Source organism: Biomphalaria glabrata, chromosome 18 (assembly GCF_947242115.1).
Source record: "Biomphalaria glabrata chromosome 18, xgBioGlab47.1, whole genome shotgun sequence".
NCBI classification, from domain to species: Eukaryota; Metazoa; Mollusca; class Gastropoda; family Planorbidae; genus Biomphalaria; species Biomphalaria glabrata.
The window spans coordinates 15,005,379-15,030,679 of NC_074728.1; positions in this window are offsets into that span (position 1 = coordinate 15,005,379).

Consider the following 25,301-nt stretch of genomic DNA (forward strand, 5'->3'; position numbering starts at 1 on the left):
ATTCTGACTATTAATTTTAATCTACAGTTTTTATTTGTATTTTATGGCTATTTAGTTACCTAAAGTTTAAATGTAGTTTACACTTAGATGAAACTATAGACTACTTTTAGGTGTTAGGGGAAAATAGTTTAATTTATATTTATGCATATTTTTTATTATTATGTTTTTGGAAAGTTTTATGGATAAAATGCCATTGTATTGATTATACTGTCCAATACAATGACATTTTAAATTTAAGGGCTAATACATTTATTAAAGCATTTTATTCTACTTGTTTTATGTGTAAGTTAAAATTACTTTTATAGAGGCCTATTAGACTATTAGTTTTAATCTACAGTTTTATTTGTAATTTATGGCTATTTAGTTACCTAAATTTTAAATGTAGTTTTAACTTAGATAAAACTATAGACTACTTTTAGGTGTTAGGGGAAAATAGTTTAATTTATATTTATGCATATTTTTAGTTTATTATTTTTTTGGAAAGTTTATGGATAAAATGCCATTGTATTGATTATGCTGTCCAACACAATGACATTTTAGATTTAAGGTTTAATACATTTATTAAAGCATTTTATTCTACTTGTTTATGTGTAAGTTAAAATTACTTTTATAGAGGCCTATTAGACTATTAGTTTTATTTAATCTACAGTTTTATTTGTAATTTATGGCTATTTAGTTACCTAAAGTTTAAATGTAGTTTCCACTTAGATGAAACTATAGACTACTTTTAGGTGTTAGGGGAAAATAGTTTAATTTATATTTATGCATATTTTTAGTTTATTATTTTTGAAAGTTTTATGGATAAAATGCCATTGTATTGCTTATGCTGTCCAACACAATGACATTTTAGATTTAAGGTTTAATACATTTATTAAAGCATTTTATTCTACTTGTTTTATGTGTAAGTTAAAATTACTTTTATAGAGGCCTATTAGACTATTAGTTTTAATCTACAGTTTTATTTGTAATTGATGGCTATTTAGTTACCTAAAGTTTAAATGTAGTTTACACTTAGATAAAACTATAGACTACTTTTAGGTGTTAGGGGAAAATAGTTTAATTTATATTTATGCATATTTTTAGTTTATTATTTTTTTGGAAAGTTTTATGGATAAAATGCCATTGTATTGATTATGCTGTCCAACACAATGACAATTTAGATTTAAGGTTTAATACATTTATTAAAGCATTTTATTCTACTACATTTTTGTGTAAGTTGATATTACTTTTATAAAGGAGGTAGACATGATGATAGAAAAGAAGAAATGCACTTTTGAGCTCCAAAAGTGCCCAAAAAAGAGGAGCACAGTTTAACGTCATGTCTCGGGACATTACAATTATTTTAATGTTAACTGTCATTTTTGTTTTTATTCTGACTATTAAATTTAATCTACAGTTTTTATTAGTATTTTATGGCTATTTAGTTACCTAAAGTATAAATGTAGTTTTCACTTAGATGAAACTATAGACTACTTTTAGGTGTTAGGGGAAAATAATTTAATTTATATTTATGCATATTTTTTATTATTATGTTTTTGGAAAGTTTTATGGATAAAATGCCATTGTATTGCTTATGCTGTCCAATACAATGACATTTTAGATTTAAGGGCTAACACATTTATTAAAGCATTTTATTCTACTTGTTTTATGTGTAAGTTAAAATTACTTTTATAGAGGCCTATTAGACTATTAGTTTTAATCTACAGTTTTATTTGTAATTTATGGCTATTTAGTTACCTAAAGTTTAAATGTAGTTTACACTTAGATAAAACTATAGACTACTTTTAGGTGTTAGAGGAAAATAGTTTAATTTATATTTATGCATATTTTTTATTATTTGGAAAGTTTTATGGATAAAATGCCATTGTATTGCTTATGCTGTCCAACACAATGACATTTTAGATTTAAGGTTTAATACATTGATTAAAGCATTTTATTCTACTACATTTTTGTGTAAGTTGATATTACTTTTATAGAGGAGGCAGACATGATGATAGAAAAGAAGAAATGCACTTTTGAGCTCCAAAAGTGCCCAAAAAAGAGGAGCACAGTTTAACGTCATGTCTCGGGACATTACAATTATTTTAATGTTAATTGTCATTTTTGTTTTTATTCTGACTATTAAATTTAATCTACAGTTTTTATTAGTATTTTATGGCTATTTAGTTACCTAAAGTTTAAATGTAGTTTACACTTAGATGAAACTATAGACTACTTTTAGGTGTTAGGGGAAAATAGTTTAATTTATATTTATGCATATTTTTTATTATTATGTTTTTGGAAAGTTTTATGGATAAAATGCCATTGTATTGCTTATGCTGTCCAATACAATGACATTTCAGATTTAAGGGCTAATACATTTATTAAAGCATTTTATTCTACTTGTTTTATGTGTAAGTTAAAATTACTTTTATAGAGGCCTATTAGACTATTAGTTTTAATCTACAGTTTTATTTGTAATTGATGGCTATTTAGTTACCTAAAGTTTAAATGTAGTTTACACTTAGATGAAACTATAGACTACTTTTAGGTGTTAGGGGCAAATAGTTTAATTTATATTTATGCATATTTTTTATTATTTGGAAAGTTTTATGGATAAAATGCCATTGTATTGCTTATGCTGTCTAACACAATGAAATTTTAGATTTAAGGTTTAATACATTTATTAAAGCATTTTATTCTACTTGTTTTATGTGTAAGTTAAAATTACTTTTATAGAGGCCTGTTAGACTATTAGTTTTATTTAATCTACAGTTTTATTTGTAATTGATGGCTATTTAGTTACCTAAAGTTTAAATGTAGTTTACACTTAGATGAAACTATAGACTACTTTTAGGTGTTAGGGGAAAATAGTTTAATTTATATTTATGCATATTTTTAGTTTATTATTTTTGAAAGTTTTATGGATAAAATGCAATTGTATTGCTTATGCTGTCCAACATAATGACATTTTAGATTTAAGGTTTAATACATTTATTAAAGCATTTTATTCTACTTGTTTATGTGTAAGTTAAAATTACTTTTATAGAGGCCTATTAGACTATTAGTTTTAATCTACAGTTTTATTTGTAATTTATGGCTATTTAGTTACCTAAAGTTTAAATGTAGTTTACACTTAGATAAAACTATAGACTACTTTTAGGTGTTAGAGGAAAATAGTTTAATTTATATTTATGCATATTTTTTATTATTTGGAAAGTTTTATGGATAAAATGCCATTGTATTGCTTATGCTGTCCAACACAATGACATTTTAGATTTAAGGTTTAATACATTGATTAAAGCATTTTATTCTACTACATTTTTGTGTAAGTTGATATTACTTTTATAGCGGAGGCAGACATGATGATAGAAAAGAAGAAATGCACTTTTGAGCTCCAAAAGTGCCCAAAAAAGAGGAGCACAGTTTAACGTCATGTCTCGGGACATTAAAATTATTTTAATGTTAATTGTCATTTTTGTTTTTATTCTGACTATTAATTTTAATCTACAGTTTTTATTTGTATTTTATGGCTATTTAGTTACCTAAAGTTTAAATGTAGTTTACACTTAGATGAAACTATAGACTACTTTTAGGTGTTAGGGGAAAATAGTTTAATTTATATTTATGCATATTTTTTATTATTATGTTTTTGGAAAGTTTTATGGATAAAATGCCATTGTATTGATTATACTGTCCAATACAATGACATTTTAAATTTAAGGGCTAATACATTTATTAAAGCATTTTATTCTACTTGTTTTATGTGTAAGTTAAAATTACTTTTATAGAGGCCTATTAGACTATTAGTTTTAATCTACAGTTTTATTTGTAATTTATGGCTATTTAGTTACCTAAATTTTAAATGTAGTTTTAACTTAGATAAAACTATAGACTACTTTTAGGTGTTAGGGGAAAATAGTTTAATTTATATTTATGCATATTTTTAGTTTATTATTTTTTTGGAAAGTTTATGGATAAAATGCCATTGTATTGATTATGCTGTCCAACACAATGACATTTTAGATTTAAGGTTTAATACATTTATTAAAGCATTTTATTCTACTTGTTTATGTGTAAGTTAAAATTACTTTTATAGAGGCCTATTAGACTATTAGTTTTATTTAATCTACAGTTTTATTTGTAATTTATGGCTATTTAGTTACCTAAAGTTTAAATGTAGTTTCCACTTAGATGAAACTATAGACTACTTTTAGGTGTTAGGGGAAAATAGTTTAATTTATATTTATGCATATTTTTAGTTTATTATTTTTGAAAGTTTTATGGATAAAATGCCATTGTATTGCTTATGCTGTCCAACACAATGACATTTTAGATTTAAGGTTTAATACATTTATTAAAGCATTTTATTCTACTTGTTTTATGTGTAAGTTAAAATTACTTTTATAGAGGCCTATTAGACTATTAGTTTTAATCTACAGTTTTATTTGTAATTGATGGCTATTTAGTTACCTAAAGTTTAAATGTAGTTTACACTTAGATAAAACTATAGACTACTTTTAGGTGTTAGGGGAAAATAGTTTAATTTATATTTATGCATATTTTTAGTTTATTATTTTTTTGGAAAGTTTTATGGATAAAATGCCATTGTATTGATTATGCTGTCCAACACAATGACAATTTAGATTTAAGGTTTAATACATTTATTAAAGCATTTTATTCTACTACATTTTTGTGTAAGTTGATATTACTTTTATAAAGGAGGTAGACATGATGATAGAAAAGAAGAAATGCACTTTTGAGCTCCAAAAGTGCCCAAAAAAGAGGAGCACAGTTTAACGTCATGTCTCGGGACATTACAATTATTTTAATGTTAACTGTCATTTTTGTTTTTATTCTGACTATTAAATTTAATCTACAGTTTTTATTAGTATTTTATGGCTATTTAGTTACCTAAAGTATAAATGTAGTTTTCACTTAGATGAAACTATAGACTACTTTTAGGTGTTAGGGGAAAATAATTTAATTTATATTTATGCATATTTTTTATTATTATGTTTTTGGAAAGTTTTATGGATAAAATGCCATTGTATTGCTTATGCTGTCCAATACAATGACATTTTAGATTTAAGGGCTAACACATTTATTAAAGCATTTTATTCTACTTGTTTTATGTGTAAGTTAAAATTACTTTTATAGAGGCCTATTAGACTATTAGTTTTAATCTACAGTTTTATTTGTAATTTATGGCTATTTAGTTACCTAAAGTTTAAATGTAGTTTACACTTAGATAAAACTATAGACTACTTTTAGGTGTTAGAGGAAAATAGTTTAATTTATATTTATGCATATTTTTTATTATTTGGAAAGTTTTATGGATAAAATGCCATTGTATTGCTTATGCTGTCCAACACAATGACATTTTAGATTTAAGGTTTAATACATTGATTAAAGCATTTTATTCTACTACATTTTTGTGTAAGTTGATATTACTTTTATAGAGGAGGCAGACATGATGATAGAAAAGAAGAAATGCACTTTTGAGCTCCAAAAGTGCCCAAAAAAGAGGAGCACAGTTTAACGTCATGTCTCGGGACATTACAATTATTTTAATGTTAATTGTCATTTTTGTTTTTATTCTGACTATTAAATTTAATCTACAGTTTTTATTAGTATTTTATGGCTATTTAGTTACCTAAAGTTTAAATGTAGTTTACACTTAGATGAAACTATAGACTACTTTTAGGTGTTAGGGGAAAATAGTTTAATTTATATTTATGCATATTTTTTATTATTATGTTTTTGGAAAGTTTTATGGATAAAATGCCATTGTATTGCTTATGCTGTCCAATACAATGACATTTCAGATTTAAGGGCTAATACATTTATTAAAGCATTTTATTCTACTTGTTTTATGTGTAAGTTAAAATTACTTTTATAGAGGCCTATTAGACTATTAGTTTTAATCTACAGTTTTATTTGTAATTGATGGCTATTTAGTTACCTAAAGTTTAAATGTAGTTTACACTTAGATGAAACTATAGACTACTTTTAGGTGTTAGGGGCAAATAGTTTAATTTATATTTATGCATATTTTTTATTATTTGGAAAGTTTTATGGATAAAATGCCATTGTATTGCTTATGCTGTCTAACACAATGAAATTTTAGATTTAAGGTTTAATACATTTATTAAAGCATTTTATTCTACTTGTTTTATGTGTAAGTTAAAATTACTTTTATAGAGGCCTGTTAGACTATTAGTTTTATTTAATCTACAGTTTTATTTGTAATTGATGGCTATTTAGTTACCTAAAGTTTAAATGTAGTTTACACTTAGATGAAACTATAGACTACTTTTAGGTGTTAGGGGAAAATAGTTTAATTTATATTTATGCATATTTTTAGTTTATTATTTTTGAAAGTTTTATGGATAAAATGCAATTGTATTGCTTATGCTGTCCAACATAATGACATTTTAGATTTAAGGTTTAATACATTTATTAAAGCATTTTATTCTACTTGTTTATGTGTAAGTTAAAATTACTTTTATAGAGGCCTATTAGACTATTAGTTTTAATCTACAGTTTTATTTGTAATTTATGGCTATTTAGTTACCTAAAGTTTAAATGTAGTTTACACTTAGATAAAACTATAGACTACTTTTAGGTGTTAGAGGAAAATAGTTTAATTTATATTTATGCATATTTTTTATTATTTGGAAAGTTTTATGGATAAAATGCCATTGTATTGCTTATGCTGTCCAACACAATGACATTTTAGATTTAAGGTTTAATACATTGATTAAAGCATTTTATTCTACTTGTTTATGTGTAAGTTAAAATTACTTTTATAGAGGCTTATTAGACTATTAGTTTTATTTAATCTACAGTTTTATTTGTAATTTATGGCTATTTAGTTACCTAAAGTTTAAATGTACTTTTCACTTAGATGAAACTATAGACTACTTTTAGGTGTTAGAGGAAAATAGTTTAATTTATATTTATGCATATTTTTTATTATTTGGAAAGTTTTATGGATAAAATGCCATTGTATTGCTTATGCTGTCCAACACAATGACATTTTAGATTTAAGGTTTAATACATTTATTAAAGAATTTTATTCTACTACATTTTTGTGTAAGTTGATATTACTTTTATAGAGGAGGCAGACATGATGATAGAAAAGAAGAAATGCACTTTTGAGCTCCAAAAGTGCCCAAAAAAGAGGAGCACAGTTTAACGTCATGTCTCGGGACATTACAATTATTTTAATGTTAATTGTCATTTTTGTTTTTATTCTGACTATTAAATTTAATCTACAGTTTTTATTAGTATTTTATGGCTATTTAGTTACCTAAAGTTTAAATGTAGTTTACACTTAGATGAAACTATAGACTACTTTTAGGTGTTAGGGGAAAATAGTTTAATTTATATTTATGCATATTTTTTATTATTATGTTTTTGGAAAGTTTTATGGATAAAATGCCATTGTATTGCTTATGCTGTCCAATACAATGACATTTCAGATTTAAGGGCTAATACATTTATTAAAGCATTTTATTCTACTTGTTTTATGTGTAAGTTAAAATTACTTTTATAGAGGCCTATTAGACTATTAGTTTTAATCTACAGTTTTATTTGTAATTGATGGCTATTTAGTTACCTAAAGTTTAAATGTAGTTTACACTTAGATGAAACTATAGACTACTTTTAGGTGTTAGGGGCAAATAGTTTAATTTATATTTATGCATATTTTTTATTATTTGGAAAGTTTTATGGATAAAATGCCATTGTATTGCTTATGCTGTCCAACACAATGACATTTGAGATTTAAGGTTTAATACATTTATTAAAGCATTTTATTCTACTTGTTTTATGTGTAAGTTAAAATTACTTTTATAGAGGCCTATTAGACTTTTAGTTTTAATCTACAGTTTTATTTGTAATTTATGGCTATTTAGTTACCTAAGGTTTAAATGTAGTTTACACTTAGATAAAACTATAGACTACTTTTAGGTGTTAGGGGAAAATAGTTTAATTTATATTTATGCATATTTTTAGTTTATTATTTTTTTGGAAAGTTTTATGGATAAAATGCCATTGTATTGCTTATGCTGTCCAACACAATGACATTTTAGATTTAAGGTTTAATACATTTATTAAAGCATTTTATTCTACTTGTTTTATGTGTAAGTTAAAATTACTTTTATAGAGGCCTATTAGACTATTAGTTTTAATCTACAGTTTTATTTGTAATTGATGGCTATTTAGTTACCTAAAGTTTAAATGTAGTTTACACTTAGATAAAACTATAGACTACTTTTAGGTGTTAGGGGAAAATAGTTTAATTTATATTTATGCATATTTTTAGTTTATTATTTTTTTGGAAAGTTTTATGGATAAAATGCCATTGTATTGATTATGCTGTCCAACACAATGACATTTTAGATTTAAGGTTTAATACATTTATTAAAGCATTTTATTCTACTACATTTTTGTGTAAGTTGATATTACTTTTATAGAGGAGGCAGACATGATGATAGAAAAGAAGAAATGCACTTTTGAGCTCCAAAAGTGCACAAAAAAGAGGAGCACAGTTTAACGTCATGTCTCGGGACATTAAAATTATTTTAATGTTAATTGTCATTTTTGTTTTTATTCTGACTATTAATTTTAATCTACAGTTTTTATTTGTATTTTATGGCTATTTAGTTACCATGAGTTTAAATGTAGTTTACACTTAGATGAAACTATAGACTACTTTTAGGTGTTAGGGGAAAATAGTTTAATTTATATTTATGCATATTTTTTATTATTTGGAAAGTTTTATGGATAAAATGCCATTGTATTGCTTATGCTGTCCAACACAATGACATTTTAGATTTAAGGTTTAATACATTTATTAAAACATTTTATTCTACTTGTTTTATGTGTAAGTTAAATCTACTTTTATAGAGGCCTATTAGACTATTAGTTTTAATCTAAAGTTTTATTTGTAATTTATGGCTATTTAGTTACCTAAAGTTTAAATGTAGTTTCCACTCAGATGAAACTATAGACTACTTTAAGTTGTTAGGGGAAAATAGTTTAATTTATATTTATGCATATTTTTTATTATTTGGAAAGTTTTATGGATAAAATGCCATTGTATTGCTTATGCTGTCCAACACAATGACATTTTAGATTTAAGGTTTAATACATTTATTAAAGCATTTTATTCTACTTGTTTTATGTGTAAGTTAAAATTACTTTTATAGAGGCCTATTAGACTATTAGTTTTAATCTACAGTTTTATTTGTAATTGATGGCTATTTAGTTACCTAAAGTTTAAATGTAGTTTACACTTAGATAAAACTATAGACTACTTTTAGGTGTTAGGGGAAAATAGTTTAATTTATATTTATGCATATTTTTAGTTTATTATTTTTTTGGAAAGTTTTATGGATAAAATGCCATTGTATTGATTATGCTGTCCAACACAATGACATTTTAGATTTAAGGTTTAATACATTTATTAAAGCATTTTATTCTACTACATTTTTGTGTAAGTTGATATTACTTTTATAGCGGAGGCAGACATGATGATAGAAAAGAAGAAATGCACTTTTGAGCTCCAAAAGTGCCCAAAAAAGAGGAGCACAGTTTAACGTCATGTCTCGGGACATTAAAATTATTTTAATGTTAATTGTCATTTTTGTTTTTATTCTGACTATTAATTTTAATCTACAGTTTTTATTTGTATTTTATGGCTATTTAGTTACCTAAAGTTTAAATGTAGTTTACACTTAGATGAAACTATAGACTACTTTTAGGTGTTAGGGGAAAATAGTTTAATTTATATTTATGCATATTTTTTTTTATTATGTTTTTGGAAAGTTTTATGGATAAAATGCCATTGTATTGATTATACTGTCCAATACAATGACATTTTAAATTTAAGGGCTAATACATTTATTAAAGCATTTTATTCTACTTGTTTTATGTGTAAGTTAAAATTACTTTTATAGAGGCCTATTAGACTATTAGTTTTAATCTACAGTTTTATTTGTAATTTATGGCTATTTAGTTACCTAAATTTTAAATGTAGTTTTAACTTAGATAAAACTATAGACTACTTTTAGGTGTTAGGGGAAAATAGTTTAATTTATATTTATGCATATTTTTAGTTTATTATTTTTTTGGAAAGTTTATGGATAAAATGCCATTGTATTGATTATGCTGTCCAACACAATGACATTTTAGATTTAAGGTTTAATACATTTATTAAAGCATTTTATTCTACTTGTTTATGTGTAAGTTAAAATTACTTTTATAGAGGCCTATTAGACTATTAGTTTTATTTAATCTACAGTTTTATTTGTAATTTATGGCTATTTAGTTACCTAAAGTTTAAATGTAGTTTCCACTTAGATGAAACTATAGACTACTTTTAGGTGTTAGGGGAAAATAGTTTAATTTATATTTATGCATATTTTTAGTTTATTATTTTTGAAAGTTTTATGGATAAAATGCCATTGTATTGCTTATGCTGTCCAACACAATGACATTTTAGATTTAAGGTTTAATACATTGATTAAAGCATTTTATTCTACTACATTTTTGTGTAAGTTGATATTACTTTTATAGAGGAGGCAGACATGATGATAGAAAAGAAGAAATGCACTTTTGAGCTCCAAAAGTGCCCAAAAAAGAGGAGCACAGTTTAACGTCATGTCTCGGGACATTAAAATTATTTTAATGTTAATTGTCATTTTTATTTTTATTCTGACTATTAATTTTAATCTACAGTTTTTATTTGTATTTTATGGCTATTTAGTTACCTAAAGTTTAAATGTAGTTTACACTTAGATGAAACTATAGACTACTTTTAGGTGTTAGGGGAAAATAGTTTAATTTATATTTATGCATATTTTTTATTATTATGTTTTTGGAAAGTTTTATGGATAAAATGCCATTGTATTGCTTATGCTGTCCAACACAATGAAATTTTAGATTTAAGGTTTAATACATTTATTAAAGCATTTTATTCTACTTGTTTTATGTGTAAGTTAAAATTACTTTTATAGAGGCCTGTTAGACTATTAGTTTTATTTAATCTACAGTTTTATTTGTAATTGATGGCTATTTAGTTACCTAAAGTTTAAATGTAGTTTACACTTAGATGAAACTATAGACTACTTTTAGGTGTTAGGGGAAAATAGTTTAATTTATATTTATGCATATTTTTAGTTTATTATTTTTGAAAGTTTTATGGATAAAATGCAATTGTATTGCTTATGCTGTCCAACATAATGACATTTTAGATTTAAGGTTTAATACATTTATTAAAGCATTTTATTCTACTTGTTTATGTGTAAGTTAAAATTACTTTTATAGAGGCCTATTAGACTATTAGTTTTAATCTACAGTTTTATTTGTAATTTATGGCTATTTAGTTACCTAAAGTTTAAATGTAGTTTACACTTAGATAAAACTATAGACTACTTTTAGGTGTTAGAGGAAAATAGTTTAATTTATATTTATGCATATTTTTTATTATTTGGAAAGTTTTATGGATAAAATGCCATTGTATTGCTTATGCTGTCCAACACAATGACATTTTAGATTTAAGGTTTAATACATTTATTAAAGCATTTTATTCTACTTGTTTATGTGTAAGTTAAAATTACTTTTATAGAGGCTTATTAGACTATTAGTTTTATTTAATCTACAGTTTTATTTGTAATTTATGGCTATTTAGTTACCTAAAGTTTAAATGTACTTTTCACTTAGATGAAACTATAGACTACTTTTAGGTGTTAGAGGAAAATAGTTTAATTTATATTTATGCATATTTTTTATTATTTGGAAAGTTTTATGGATAAAATGCCATTGTATTGCTTATGCTGTCCAACACAATGACATTTTAGATTTAAGGTTTAATACATTTATTAAAGCATTTTATTCTACTACATTTTTGTGTAAGTTGATATTACTTTTATAGAGGAGGCAGACATGATGATAGAAAAGAAGAAATGCACTTTTGAGCTCCAAAAGTGCCCAAAAAAGAGGAGCACAGTTTAACGTCATGTCTCGGGACATTACAATTATTTTAATGTTAATTGTCATTTTTGTTTTTATTCTGACTATTAAATTTAATCTACAGTTTTTATTAGTATTTTATGGCTATTTAGTTACCTAAAGTTTAAATGTAGTTTACACTTAGATGAAACTATAGACTACTTTTAGGTGTTAGGGGAAAATAGTTTAATTTATATTTATGCATATTTTTTATTATTATGTTTTTGGAAAGTTTTATGGATAAAATGCCATTGTATTGCTTATGCTGTCCAATACAATGACATTTCAGATTTAAGGGCTAATACATTTATTAAAGCATTTTATTCTACTTGTTTTATGTGTAAGTTAAAATTACTTTTATAGAGGCCTATTAGACTATTAGTTTTAATCTACAGTTTTATTTGTAATTGATGGCTATTTAGTTACCTAAAGTTTAAATGTAGTTTACACTTAGATGAAACTATAGACTACTTTTAGGTGTTAGGGGCAAATAGTTTAATTTATATTTATGCATATTTTTTATTATTTGGAAAGTTTTATGGATAAAATGCCATTGTATTGCTTATGCTGTCCAACACAATGACATTTGAGATTTAAGGTTTAATACATTTATTAAAGCATTTTATTCTACTTGTTTTATGTGTAAGTTAAAATTACTTTTATAGAGGCCTATTAGACTTTTAGTTTTAATCTACAGTTTTATTTGTAATTTATGGCTATTTAGTTACCTAAGGTTTAAATGTAGTTTACACTTAGATAAAACTATAGACTACTTTTAGGTGTTAGGGGAAAATAGTTTAATTTATATTTATGCATATTTTTAGTTTATTATTTTTTTGGAAAGTTTTATGGATAAAATGCCATTGTATTGCTTATGCTGTCCAACACAATGACATTTTAGATTTAAGGTTTAATACATTTATTAAAGCATTTTATTCTACTTGTTTTATGTGTAAGTTAAAATTACTTTTATAGAGGCCTATTAGACTATTAGTTTTAATCTACAGTTTTATTTGTAATTGATGGCTATTTAGTTACCTAAAGTTTAAATGTAGTTTACACTTAGATAAAACTATAGACTACTTTTAGGTGTTAGGGGAAAATAGTTTAATTTATATTTATGCATATTTTTAGTTTATTATTTTTTTGGAAAGTTTTATGGATAAAATGCCATTGTATTGATTATGCTGTCCAACACAATGACATTTTAGATTTAAGGTTTAATACATTTATTAAAGCATTTTATTCTACTACATTTTTGTGTAAGTTGATATTACTTTTATAGAGGAGGCAGACATGATGATAGAAAAGAAGAAATGCACTTTTGAGCTCCAAAAGTGCACAAAAAAGAGGAGCACAGTTTAACGTCATGTCTCGGGACATTAAAATTATTTTAATGTTAATTGTCATTTTTGTTTTTATTCTGACTATTAATTTTAATCTACAGTTTTTATTTGTATTTTATGGCTATTTAGTTACCATGAGTTTAAATGTAGTTTACACTTAGATGAAACTATAGACTACTTTTAGGTGTTAGGGGAAAATAGTTTAATTTATATTTATGCATATTTTTTATTATTTGGAAAGTTTTATGGATAAAATGCCATTGTATTGCTTATGCTGTCCAACACAATGACATTTTAGATTTAAGGTTTAATACATTTATTAAAACATTTTATTCTACTTGTTTTATGTGTAAGTTAAATCTACTTTTATAGAGGCCTATTAGACTATTAGTTTTAATCTAAAGTTTTATTTGTAATTTATGGCTATTTAGTTACCTAAAGTTTAAATGTAGTTTCCACTCAGATGAAACTATAGACTACTTTAAGTTGTTAGGGGAAAATAGTTTAATTTATATTTATGCATATTTTTTATTATTTGGAAAGTTTTATGGATAAAATGCCATTGTATTGCTTATGCTGTCCAACACAATGACATTTTAGATTTAAGGTTTAATACATTTATTAAAGCATTTTATTCTACTTGTTTTATGTGTAAGTTAAAATTACTTTTATAGAGGCCTATTAGACTATTAGTTTTAATCTACAGTTTTATTTGTAATTGATGGCTATTTAGTTACCTAAAGTTTAAATGTAGTTTACACTTAGATAAAACTATAGACTACTTTTAGGTGTTAGGGGAAAATAGTTTAATTTATATTTATGCATATTTTTAGTTTATTATTTTTTTGGAAAGTTTTATGGATAAAATGCCATTGTATTGATTATGCTGTCCAACACAATGACATTTTAGATTTAAGGTTTAATACATTTATTAAAGCATTTTATTCTACTACATTTTTGTGTAAGTTGATATTACTTTTATAGCGGAGGCAGACATGATGATAGAAAAGAAGAAATGCACTTTTGAGCTCCAAAAGTGCCCAAAAAAGAGGAGCACAGTTTAACGTCATGTCTCGGGACATTAAAATTATTTTAATGTTAATTGTCATTTTTGTTTTTATTCTGACTATTAATTTTAATCTACAGTTTTTATTTGTATTTTATGGCTATTTAGTTACCTAAAGTTTAAATGTAGTTTACACTTAGATGAAACTATAGACTACTTTTAGGTGTTAGGGGAAAATAGTTTAATTTATATTTATGCATATTTTTTTTTATTATGTTTTTGGAAAGTTTTATGGATAAAATGCCATTGTATTGATTATACTGTCCAATACAATGACATTTTAAATTTAAGGGCTAATACATTTATTAAAGCATTTTATTCTACTTGTTTTATGTGTAAGTTAAAATTACTTTTATAGAGGCCTATTAGACTATTAGTTTTAATCTACAGTTTTATTTGTAATTTATGGCTATTTAGTTACCTAAATTTTAAATGTAGTTTTAACTTAGATAAAACTATAGACTACTTTTAGGTGTTAGGGGAAAATAGTTTAATTTATATTTATGCATATTTTTAGTTTATTATTTTTTTGGAAAGTTTATGGATAAAATGCCATTGTATTGATTATGCTGTCCAACACAATGACATTTTAGATTTAAGGTTTAATACATTTATTAAAGCATTTTATTCTACTTGTTTATGTGTAAGTTAAAATTACTTTTATAGAGGCCTATTAGACTATTAGTTTTATTTAATCTACAGTTTTATTTGTAATTTATGGCTATTTAGTTACCTAAAGTTTAAATGTAGTTTCCACTTAGATGAAACTATAGACTACTTTTAGGTGTTAGGGGAAAATAGTTTAATTTATATTTATGCATATTTTTAGTTTATTATTTTTGAAAGTTTTATGGATAAAATGCCATTGTATTGCTTATGCTGTCCAACACAATGACATTTTAGATTTAAGGTTTAATACATTTATTAAAGCATTTTATTCTACTACATTTTTGTGTAAGTTGATATTACTTTTATAGAGGAGGCAGACATGATGATAGAAAAGAAGAAATGCACTTTTGAGCTCCAAAAGTGCCCAAAAAAGAGGAGCACAGTTTAACGTCATGTCTCGGGACATTACAATTATTTTAATGTTAATTGTCATTTTTGTTTTTATTCTGACTATTAAATTTAATCTACAGTTTTTATTAGTATTTTATGGCTATTTAGTTACCTAAAGTTTAAATGTAGTTTACACTTAGATGAAACTATAGACTACTTTTAGGTGTTAGGGGAAAATAGTTTAATTTATATTTATGCATATTTTTTATTATTATGTTTTTGGAAAGTTTTATGGATAAAATGCCATTGTATTGCTTATGCTGTCCAATACAATGACATTTTAGATTTAAGGGCTAATACATTTATTAAAGCATTTTATTCTACTTGTTTTATGTGTAAGTTAAAATTACTTTTATAGAGGCCTATTAGACTATTAGTTTTAATCTACAGTTTTATTTGTAATTGATGGCTATTTAGTTACCTAAAGTTTAAATGTAGTTTACACTTAGATGAAACTATAGACTACTTTTAGGTGTTAGGGGCAAATAGTTTAATTTATATTTATGCATATTTTTTATTATTTGGAAAGTTTTATGGATAAAATGCCATTGTATTGCTTATGCTGTCCAACACAATGACATTTGAGATTTAAGGTTTAATACATTTATTAAAGCATTTTATTCTACTTGTTTTATGTGTAAGTTAAAATTACTTTTATAGAGGCCTATTAGACTTTTAGTTTTAATCTACAGTTTTATTTGTAATTTATGGCTATTTAGTTACCTAAGGTTTAAATGTAGTTTACACTTAGATAAAACTATAGACTACTTTTAGGTGTTAGGGGAAAATAGTTTAATTTATATTTATGCATATTTTTAGTTTATTATTTTTTTGGAAAGTTTTATGGATAAAATGCCATTGTATTGCTTATGCTGTCCAACACAATGACATTTTAGATTTAAGGTTTAATACATTTATTAAAGCATTTTATTCTACTTGTTTTATGTGTAAGTTAAAATTACTTTTATAGAGGCCTATTAGACTATTAGTTTTAATCTACAGTTTTATTTGTAATTGATGGCTATTTAGTTACCTAAAGTTTAAATGTAGTTTACACTTAGATAAAACTATAGACTACTTTTAGGTGTTAGGGGAAAATAGTTTAATTTATATTTATGCATATTTTTAGTTTTTTATTTTTTTGGAAAGTTTTATGGATAAAATGCCATTGTATTGATTATGCTGTCCAACACAATGACATTTTAGATTTAAGGTTTAATACATTTATTAAAGCATTTTATTCTACTACATTTTTGTGTAAGTTGATATTACTTTTATAGAGGAGGCAGACATGATGATAGAAAAGAAGAAATGCACTTTTGAGCTCCAAAAGTGCACAAAAAAGAGGAGCACAGTTTAACGTCATGTCTCGGGACATTAAAATTATTTTAATGTTAATTGTCATTTTTGTTTTTATTCTGACTATTAATTTTAATCTACAGTTTTTATTTGTATTTTATGGCTATTTAGTTACCATGAGTTTAAATGTAGTTTACACTTAGATGAAACTATAGACTACTTTTAGGTGTTAGGGGAAAATAGTTTAATTTATATTTATGCATATTTTTTATTATTTGGAAAGTTTTATGGATAAAATGCCATTGTATTGCTTATGCTGTCCAACACAATGACATTTTAGATTTAAGGTTTAATACATTTATTAAAACATTTTATTCTACTTGTTTTATGTGTAAGTTAAATCTACTTTTATAGAGGCCTATTAGACTATTAGTTTTAATCTAAAGTTTTATTTGTAATTTATGGCTATTTAGTTACCTAAAGTTTAAATGTAGTTTCCACTCAGATGAAACTATAGACTACTTTAAGTTGTTAGGGGAAAATAGTTTAATTTATATTTATGCATATTTTTTATTATTTGGAAAGTTTTATGGATAAAATGCCATTGTATTGCTTATGCTGTCCAACACAATGACATTTTAGATTTAAGGTTTAATACATTTATTAAAGCATTTTATTCTACTTGTTTTATGTGTAAGTTAAAATTACTTTTATAGAGGCCTATTAGACTATTAGTTTTAATCTACAGTTTTATTTGTAATTGATGGCTATTTAGTTACCTAAAGTTTAAATGTAGTTTACACTTAGATAAAACTATAGACTACTTTTAGGTGTTAGGGGAAAATAGTTTAATTTATATTTATGCATATTTTTAGTTTATTATTTTTTTGGAAAGTTTTATGGATAAAATGCCATTGTATTGATTATGCTGTCCAACACAATGACATTTTAGATTTAAGGTTTAATACATTTATTAAAGCATTTTATTCTACTACATTTTTGTGTAAGTTGATATTACTTTTATAGCGGAGGCAGACATGATGATAGAAAAGAAGAAATGCACTTTTGAGCTCCAAAAGTGCCCAAAAAAGAGGAGCACAGTTTAACGTCATGTCTCGGGACATTAAAATTATTTTAATGTTAATTGTCATTTTTGTTTTTATTCTGACTATTAATTTTAATCTACAGTTTTTATTTGTATTTTATGGCTATTTAGTTACCTAAAGTTTAAATGTAGTTTACACTTAGATGAAACTATAGACTACTTTTAGGTGTTAGGGGAAAATAGTTTAATTTATATTTATGCATATTTTTTATTATTATGTTTTTGGAAAGTTTTATGGATAAAATGCCATTGTATTGATTATACTGTCCAATACAATGACATTTTAAATTTAAGGGCTAATACATTTATTAAAGCATTTTATTCTACTTGTTTTATGTGTAAGTTAAAATTACTTTTATAGAGGCCTATTAGACTATTAGTTTTAATCTACAGTTTTATTTGTAATTTATGGCTATTTAGTTACCTAAATTTTAAATGTAGTTTTAACTTAGATAAAACTATAGACTACTTTTAGGTGTTAGGGGAAAATAGTTTAATTTATATTTATGCATATTTTTAGTTTATTATTTTTTTGGAAAGTTTATGGATAAAATGCCATTGTATTGATTATGCTGTCCAACACAATGACATTTTAGATTTAAGGTTTAATACATTTATTAAAGCATTTTATTCTACTTGTTTATGTGTAAGTTAAAATTACTTTTATAGAGGCCTATTAGACTATTAGTTTTATTTAATCTACAGTTTTATTTGTAATTTATGGCTATTTAGTTACCTAAAGTTTAAATGTAGTTTCCACTTAGATGAAACTATAGACTACTTTTAGGTGTTAGGGGAAAATAGTTTAATTTATATTTATGCATATTTTTAGTTTATTATTTTTGAAAGTTTTATGGATAAAATGCCATTGTATTGCTTATGCTGTCCAACACAATGACATTTTAGATTTAAGGTTTAATACATTTATTAAAGCATTTTATTCTACTACATTTTTGTGTAAGTTGATATTACTTTTATAGAGGAGGCAGACATGATGATAGAAAAGAAGAAATGCACTTTTGAGCTCCAAAAGTGCCCAAAAAAGAGGAGCACAGTTTAACGTCATGTCTCGGGACATTACAATTATTTTAATGTTAATTGTCATTTTTGTTTTTATTCTGACTATTAAATTTAATCTACAGTTTTTATTAGTATTTTATGGCTATTTAGTTACCTAAAGTTTAAATGTAGTTTACACTTAGATGAAACTATAGACTACTTTTAGGTGTTAGGGGAAAATAGTTTAATTTATATTTATGCATATTTTTTATTATTATGTTTTTGGAAAGTTTTATGGATAAAATGCCATTGTATTGCTTATGCTGTCCAATACAATGACATTTTAGATTTAAGGGCTAATACATTTATTAAAGCATTTTATTCTACTTGTTTTATGTGTAAGTTAAAATTACTTTTATAGAGGCCTATTAGACTATTAGTTTTAATCTACAGTTTTATTTGTAATTGATGGCTATTTAGTTACCTAAAGTTTAAATGTAGTTTACACTTAGATGAAACTATAGACTACTTTTAGGTGTTAGGGGCAAATAGTTTAATTTATATTTATGCATATTTTTTATTATTTGGAAAGTTTTATGGATAAAATGCCATTGTATTGCTTATGCTGTCCAACACAATGACATTTGAGATTTAAGGTTTAATACATTTATTAAAGCATTTTATTCTACTTGTTTTATGTGTAAGTTAAAATTACTTTTATAGAGGCCTATTAGACTTTTAGTTTTAATCTACAGTTTTATTTGTAATTTATGGCTATTTAGTTACCTAAGGTTTAAATGTAGTTTACACTTAGATAAAACTATAGACTACTTTTAGGTGTTAGGGGAAAATAGTTTAATTTATATTTATGCATATTTTTAGTTTATTATTTTTTTGGAAAGTTTTATGGATAAAATGCCATTGTATTGCTTATGCTGTCCAACACAATGACATTTTAGATTTAAGGTTTAATACATTTATTAAAGCATTTTATTCTACTTGTTTTATGTGTAAGTTAAAATTACTTTTATAGAGGCCTATTAGACTATTAGTTTTAATCTACAGTTTTATTTGTAATTGATGGCTATTTAGTTACCTAAAGTTTAAATGTAGTTTACACTTAGATAAAACTATAGACTACTTTTAGGTGTTAGGGGAAAATAGTTTAATTTATATTTATGCATATTTTTAGTTTATTATTTTTTTGGAAAGTTTTATGGATAAAATGCCATTGTATTGATTATGCTGTCCAACACAATGACATTTTAGATTTAAGGTTTAATACATTTATTAAAGCATTTTATTCTACTACATTTTTGTGTAAGTTGATATTACTTTTATAGAGGAGGCAGACATGATGATAGAAAAGAAGAAATGCACTTTTGAGCTCCAAAAGTGCACAAAAAAGAGGAGCACAGTTTAACGTCATGTCTCGGGACATTAAAATTATTTTAATGTTAATTGTCATTTTTGTTTTTATTCTGACTATTAATTTTAATCTACAGTTTTTATTTGTATTTTATGGCTATTTAGTTACCATGAGTTTAAATGTAGTTTACACTTAGATGAAACTATAGACTACTTTTAGGTGTTAGGGGAAAATAGTTTAATTTATATTTATGCATATTTTTTATTATTTGGAAAGTTTTATGGATAAAATGCCATTGTATTGCTTATGCTGTCCAACACAATGACATTTTAGATTTAAGGTTTAATACATTTATTAAAACATTTTATTCTACTTGTTTTATGTGTAAGTTAAATCTACTTTTATAGAGGCCTATTAGACTATTAGTTTTAATCTAAAGTTTTATTTGTAATTTATGGCTATTTAGTTACCTAAAGTTTAAATGTAGTTTCCACTCAGATGAAACTATAGACTACTTTAAGTTGTTAGGGGAAAATAGTTTAATTTATATTTATGCATATTTTTTATTATTTGGAAAGTTTTATGGATAAAATGCCATTGTATTGCTTATGCTGTCCAACACAATGACATTTTAGATTTAAGGTTTAATACATTTATTAAAGCATTTTATTCTACTTGTTTTATGTGTAAGTTAAAATTACTTTTATAGAGGCCTATTAGACTATTAGTTTTAATCTACAGTTTTATTTGTAATTGATGGCTATTTAGTTACCTAAAGTTTAAATGTAGTTTACACTTAGATAAAACTATAGACTACTTTTAGGTGTTAGGGGAAAATAGTTTAATTTATATTTATGCATATTTTTAGTTTATTATTTTTTTGGAAAGTTTTATGGATAAAATGCCATTGTATTGATTATGCTGTCCAACACAATGACATTTTAGATTTAAGGTTTAATACATTTATTAAAGCATTTTATTCTACTACATTTTTGTGTAAGTTGATATTACTTTTATAGCGGAGGCAGACATGATGATAGAAAAGAAGAAATGCACTTTTGAGCTCCAAAAGTGCCCAAAAAAGAGGAGCACAGTTTAACGTCATGTCTCGGGACATTAAAATTATTTTAATGTTAATTGTCATTTTTGTTTTTATTCTGACTATTAATTTTAATCTACAGTTTTTATTTGTATTTTATGGCTATTTAGTTACCTAAAGTTTAAATGTAGTTTACACTTAGATGAAACTATAGACTACTTTTAGGTGTTAGGGGAAAATAGTTTAATTTATATTTATGCATATTTTTTATTATTATGTTTTTGGAAAGTTTTATGGATAAAATGCCATTGTATTGATTATACTGTCCAATACAATGACATTTTAAATTTAAGGGCTAATACATTTATTAAAGCATTTTATTCTACTTGTTTTATGTGTAAGTTAAAATTACTTTTATAGAGGCCTATTAGACTATTAGTTTTAATCTACAGTTTTATTTGTAATTTATGGCTATTTAGTTACCTAAATTTTAAATGTAGTTTTAACTTAGATAAAACTATAGACTACTTTTAGGTGTTAGGGGAAAATAGTTTAATTTATATTTATGCATATTTTTAGTTTATTATTTTTTTGGAAAGTTTATGGATAAAATGCCATTGTATTGATTATGCTGTCCAACACAATGACATTTTAGATTTAAGGTTTAATACATTTATTAAAGCATTTTATTCTACTTGTTTATGTGTAAGTTAAAATTACTTTTATAGAGGCCTATTAGACTATTAGTTTTATTTAATCTACAGTTTTATTTGTAATTTATGGCTATTTAGTTACCTAAAGTTTAAATGTAGTTTCCACTTAGATGAAACTATAGACTACTTTTAGGTGTTAGGGGAAAATAGTTTAATTTATATTTATGCATATTTTTAGTTTATTATTTTTGAAAGTTTTATGGATAAAATGCCATTGTATTGCTTATGCTGTCCAACACAATGACATTTTAGATTTAAGGTTTAATACATTTATTAAAGCATTTTATTCTACTTGTTTTATGTGTAAGTTAAAATTACTTTTATAGAGGCCTATTAGACTATTAGTTTTAATCTACAGTTTTATTTGTAATTGATGGCTATTTAGTTACCTAAAGTTTAAATGTAGTTTACACTTAGATAAAACTATAGACTACTTTTAGGTGTTAGGGGAAAATAGTTTAATTTATATTTATGCATATTTTTAGTTTATTATTTTTTTGGAAAGTTTTATGGATAAAATGCCATTGTATTGATTATGCTGTCCAACACAATGACAATTTAGATTTAAGGTTTAATACATTTATTAAAGCATTTTATTCTACTACATTTTTGTGTAAGTTGATATTACTTTTATAAAGGAGGTAGACATGATGATAGAAAAGAAGAAATGCACTTTTGAGCTCCAAAAGTGCCCAAAAAAGAGGAGCACAGTTTAACGTCATGTCTCGGGACATTAAAATTATTTTAATGTTAATTGTCATTTTTGTTTTTATTCTGACTATTAATTTTAATCTACAGTTTTTATTTGTATTTTATGGATATTTAGTTACCTTGAGTTTAAATGTAGTTTCCACTTAGATGAAACTATAGACTACTTTTAGGTGTTAGGGGAAAATAGTTTAATTTATATTTATGCATATTTTTTATTATTTGGAAAGTTTTATGGATAAAATGCCATTGTATTGCTTATGCTGTCCAACACAATGACATTTTAGATTTAAGGTTTAATACATTTATTAAAGCATTTTATTCTACTACATTTTTGTGTAAGTTGATATTACTTTTATAGCGGAGGCAGACATGATGATAGAAAAGAAGAAATGCACTTTTGAGCTCCAAAAGTGCCCAAAAAAGAGGAGCACAGTTTAACGTCATGTCTCTGGACATTAAAATTATTTTAATGTTTATTGTCATTTTTATTTTTATTCTGACTATTAATTTTAATCTACAGTTTTTATTTGTATTTTATGGCTATTTAGTTACCTAAAGTTTAAATGTAGTTTACACTTAGATGAAACTATAGACTACTTTTAGGTGTTAGGGGAAAATAGTTTAATTTATATTTATGCATATTTTTTATTATTATGTTTTTGGTAAGTTTTATGGATAAAATGCCATTGTATTGATTATGCTGTCCAATACAATGACATTTTAAATTTAAGGGCTAATACATTTATTAAAGCATTTTATTCTACTTGTTTTATGTGTAAGTTAAAATTACTTTTATAGAGGCCTATTAGACTATTAGTTTTAATCTACAGTTTTATTTGTAATTTATGGCTATTTAGTTACCTAAATTTTAAATGTAGTTTTAACTTAGATAAAACTATAAACTACTTTTAGGTGTTAGGGGAAAATAGTTTAATTTAAATTTATGCATATTTTTAGTTTATTATTTTTTTGGAAAGTTTATGGATAAAATGCCATTGTATTGATTATGCTGTCCAACACAATAACATTTTAGATTTAAGGTTTAATACATTTATTAAAGCATTTTATTCTACTTGTTTTATGTGTAAGTTAAAATTACTTTTATAGAGGCCTATTAGTTTTAATCTACAGTTTTATTTGTAATTTATGGCTATTTAGTTACCTAAAAATTAAATGTAGTTTCCACTTAGATGAAACTATAGACTACTTTTAGGTGTTAGGGGAAAATAGTTTAATTTATATTTATGCATATTTTTTATTATTTGGAAAGTTTTATGGATAAAATGCCATTGTATTGCTTATGCTGTCCAACACAATGACATTTTAGATTTAAGGTTTAATACATTTATTAAAGCATTTTATTCTACTTGTTTTATGTGTAAGTTAAAATTACTTTTATAGAGGCCTATTAGACTATTAGTTTTAATCTACAGTTTTATTTGTAATTTATGGCTATTTAGTTACCTAAAGTTTAAATGTAGTTTACACTTAGATGAAACTATAGACTACTTTTAGGTGTTAGGGGAAAATAGTTTAAATTATATTTATGCATATTTTTTATTATTTGGAAAGTTTTATGGATAAAATGCCATTGTATTGCTTATGCTGTCCAACACAATGACATTTTAGATTTTAGGTTTAATACATTTATTAAAACATTTTATTCTACTTGTTTTATGTGTAAGTTAAATCTACTTTTATAGAGGCCTATTAGACTATTAGTTTTAATCTACAGTTTTATTTGTAATTGATGGCTATTTAGTGACCTAAAGTTTAAATGTAGTTTACACTTAGATAAAACTATAGACTACTTTTAGGTGTTAGGGGAAAATAGTTTAATTTATATTTATGCATATTTTTTATTATTATGTTTTTGGAAAGTTTATGGATAAAATGCCATTGTATTGATTATGCTGTCCAACACAATGACATTTTAGATTTAAGGTTTAATACATTTATTAAAGCATTTTATTCTACTTGTTTATGTGTAAGTTAAAATTACTTTTATAGAGGCCTATTAGACTATTAGTTTTATTTAATCTACAGTTTTATTTGTAATTTATGGCTATTTAGTTACCTAAAGTTTAAATGTAGTTTCCACTTAGATGAAACTATAGACTACTTTTAGGTGTTAGGGGAAAATAGTTTAATTTATATTTATGCATATTTTTAGTTTATTATTTTTGAAAGTTTTATGGATAAAATGCCATTGTATTGCTTATGCTGTCCAACACAATGACATTTTAGATTTAAGGTTTAATACATTTATTAAAGCATTTTATTCTACTTGTTTTATGTGTAAGTTAAAATTACTTTTATAGAGGCCTATTAGACTATTAGTTTTAATCTACAGTTTTATTTGTAATTGATGGCTATTTAGTTACCTAAAGTTTAAATGTAGTTTACACTTAGATAAAACTATAGACTACTTTTAGGTGTTAGGGGAAAATAGTTTAATTTATATTTATGCATATTTTTAGTTTATTATTTTTTTGGAAAGTTTTATGGATAAAATGCCATTGTATTGATTATGCTGTCCAACACAATGACAATTTAGATTTAAGGTTTAATACATTTATTAAAGCATTTTATTCT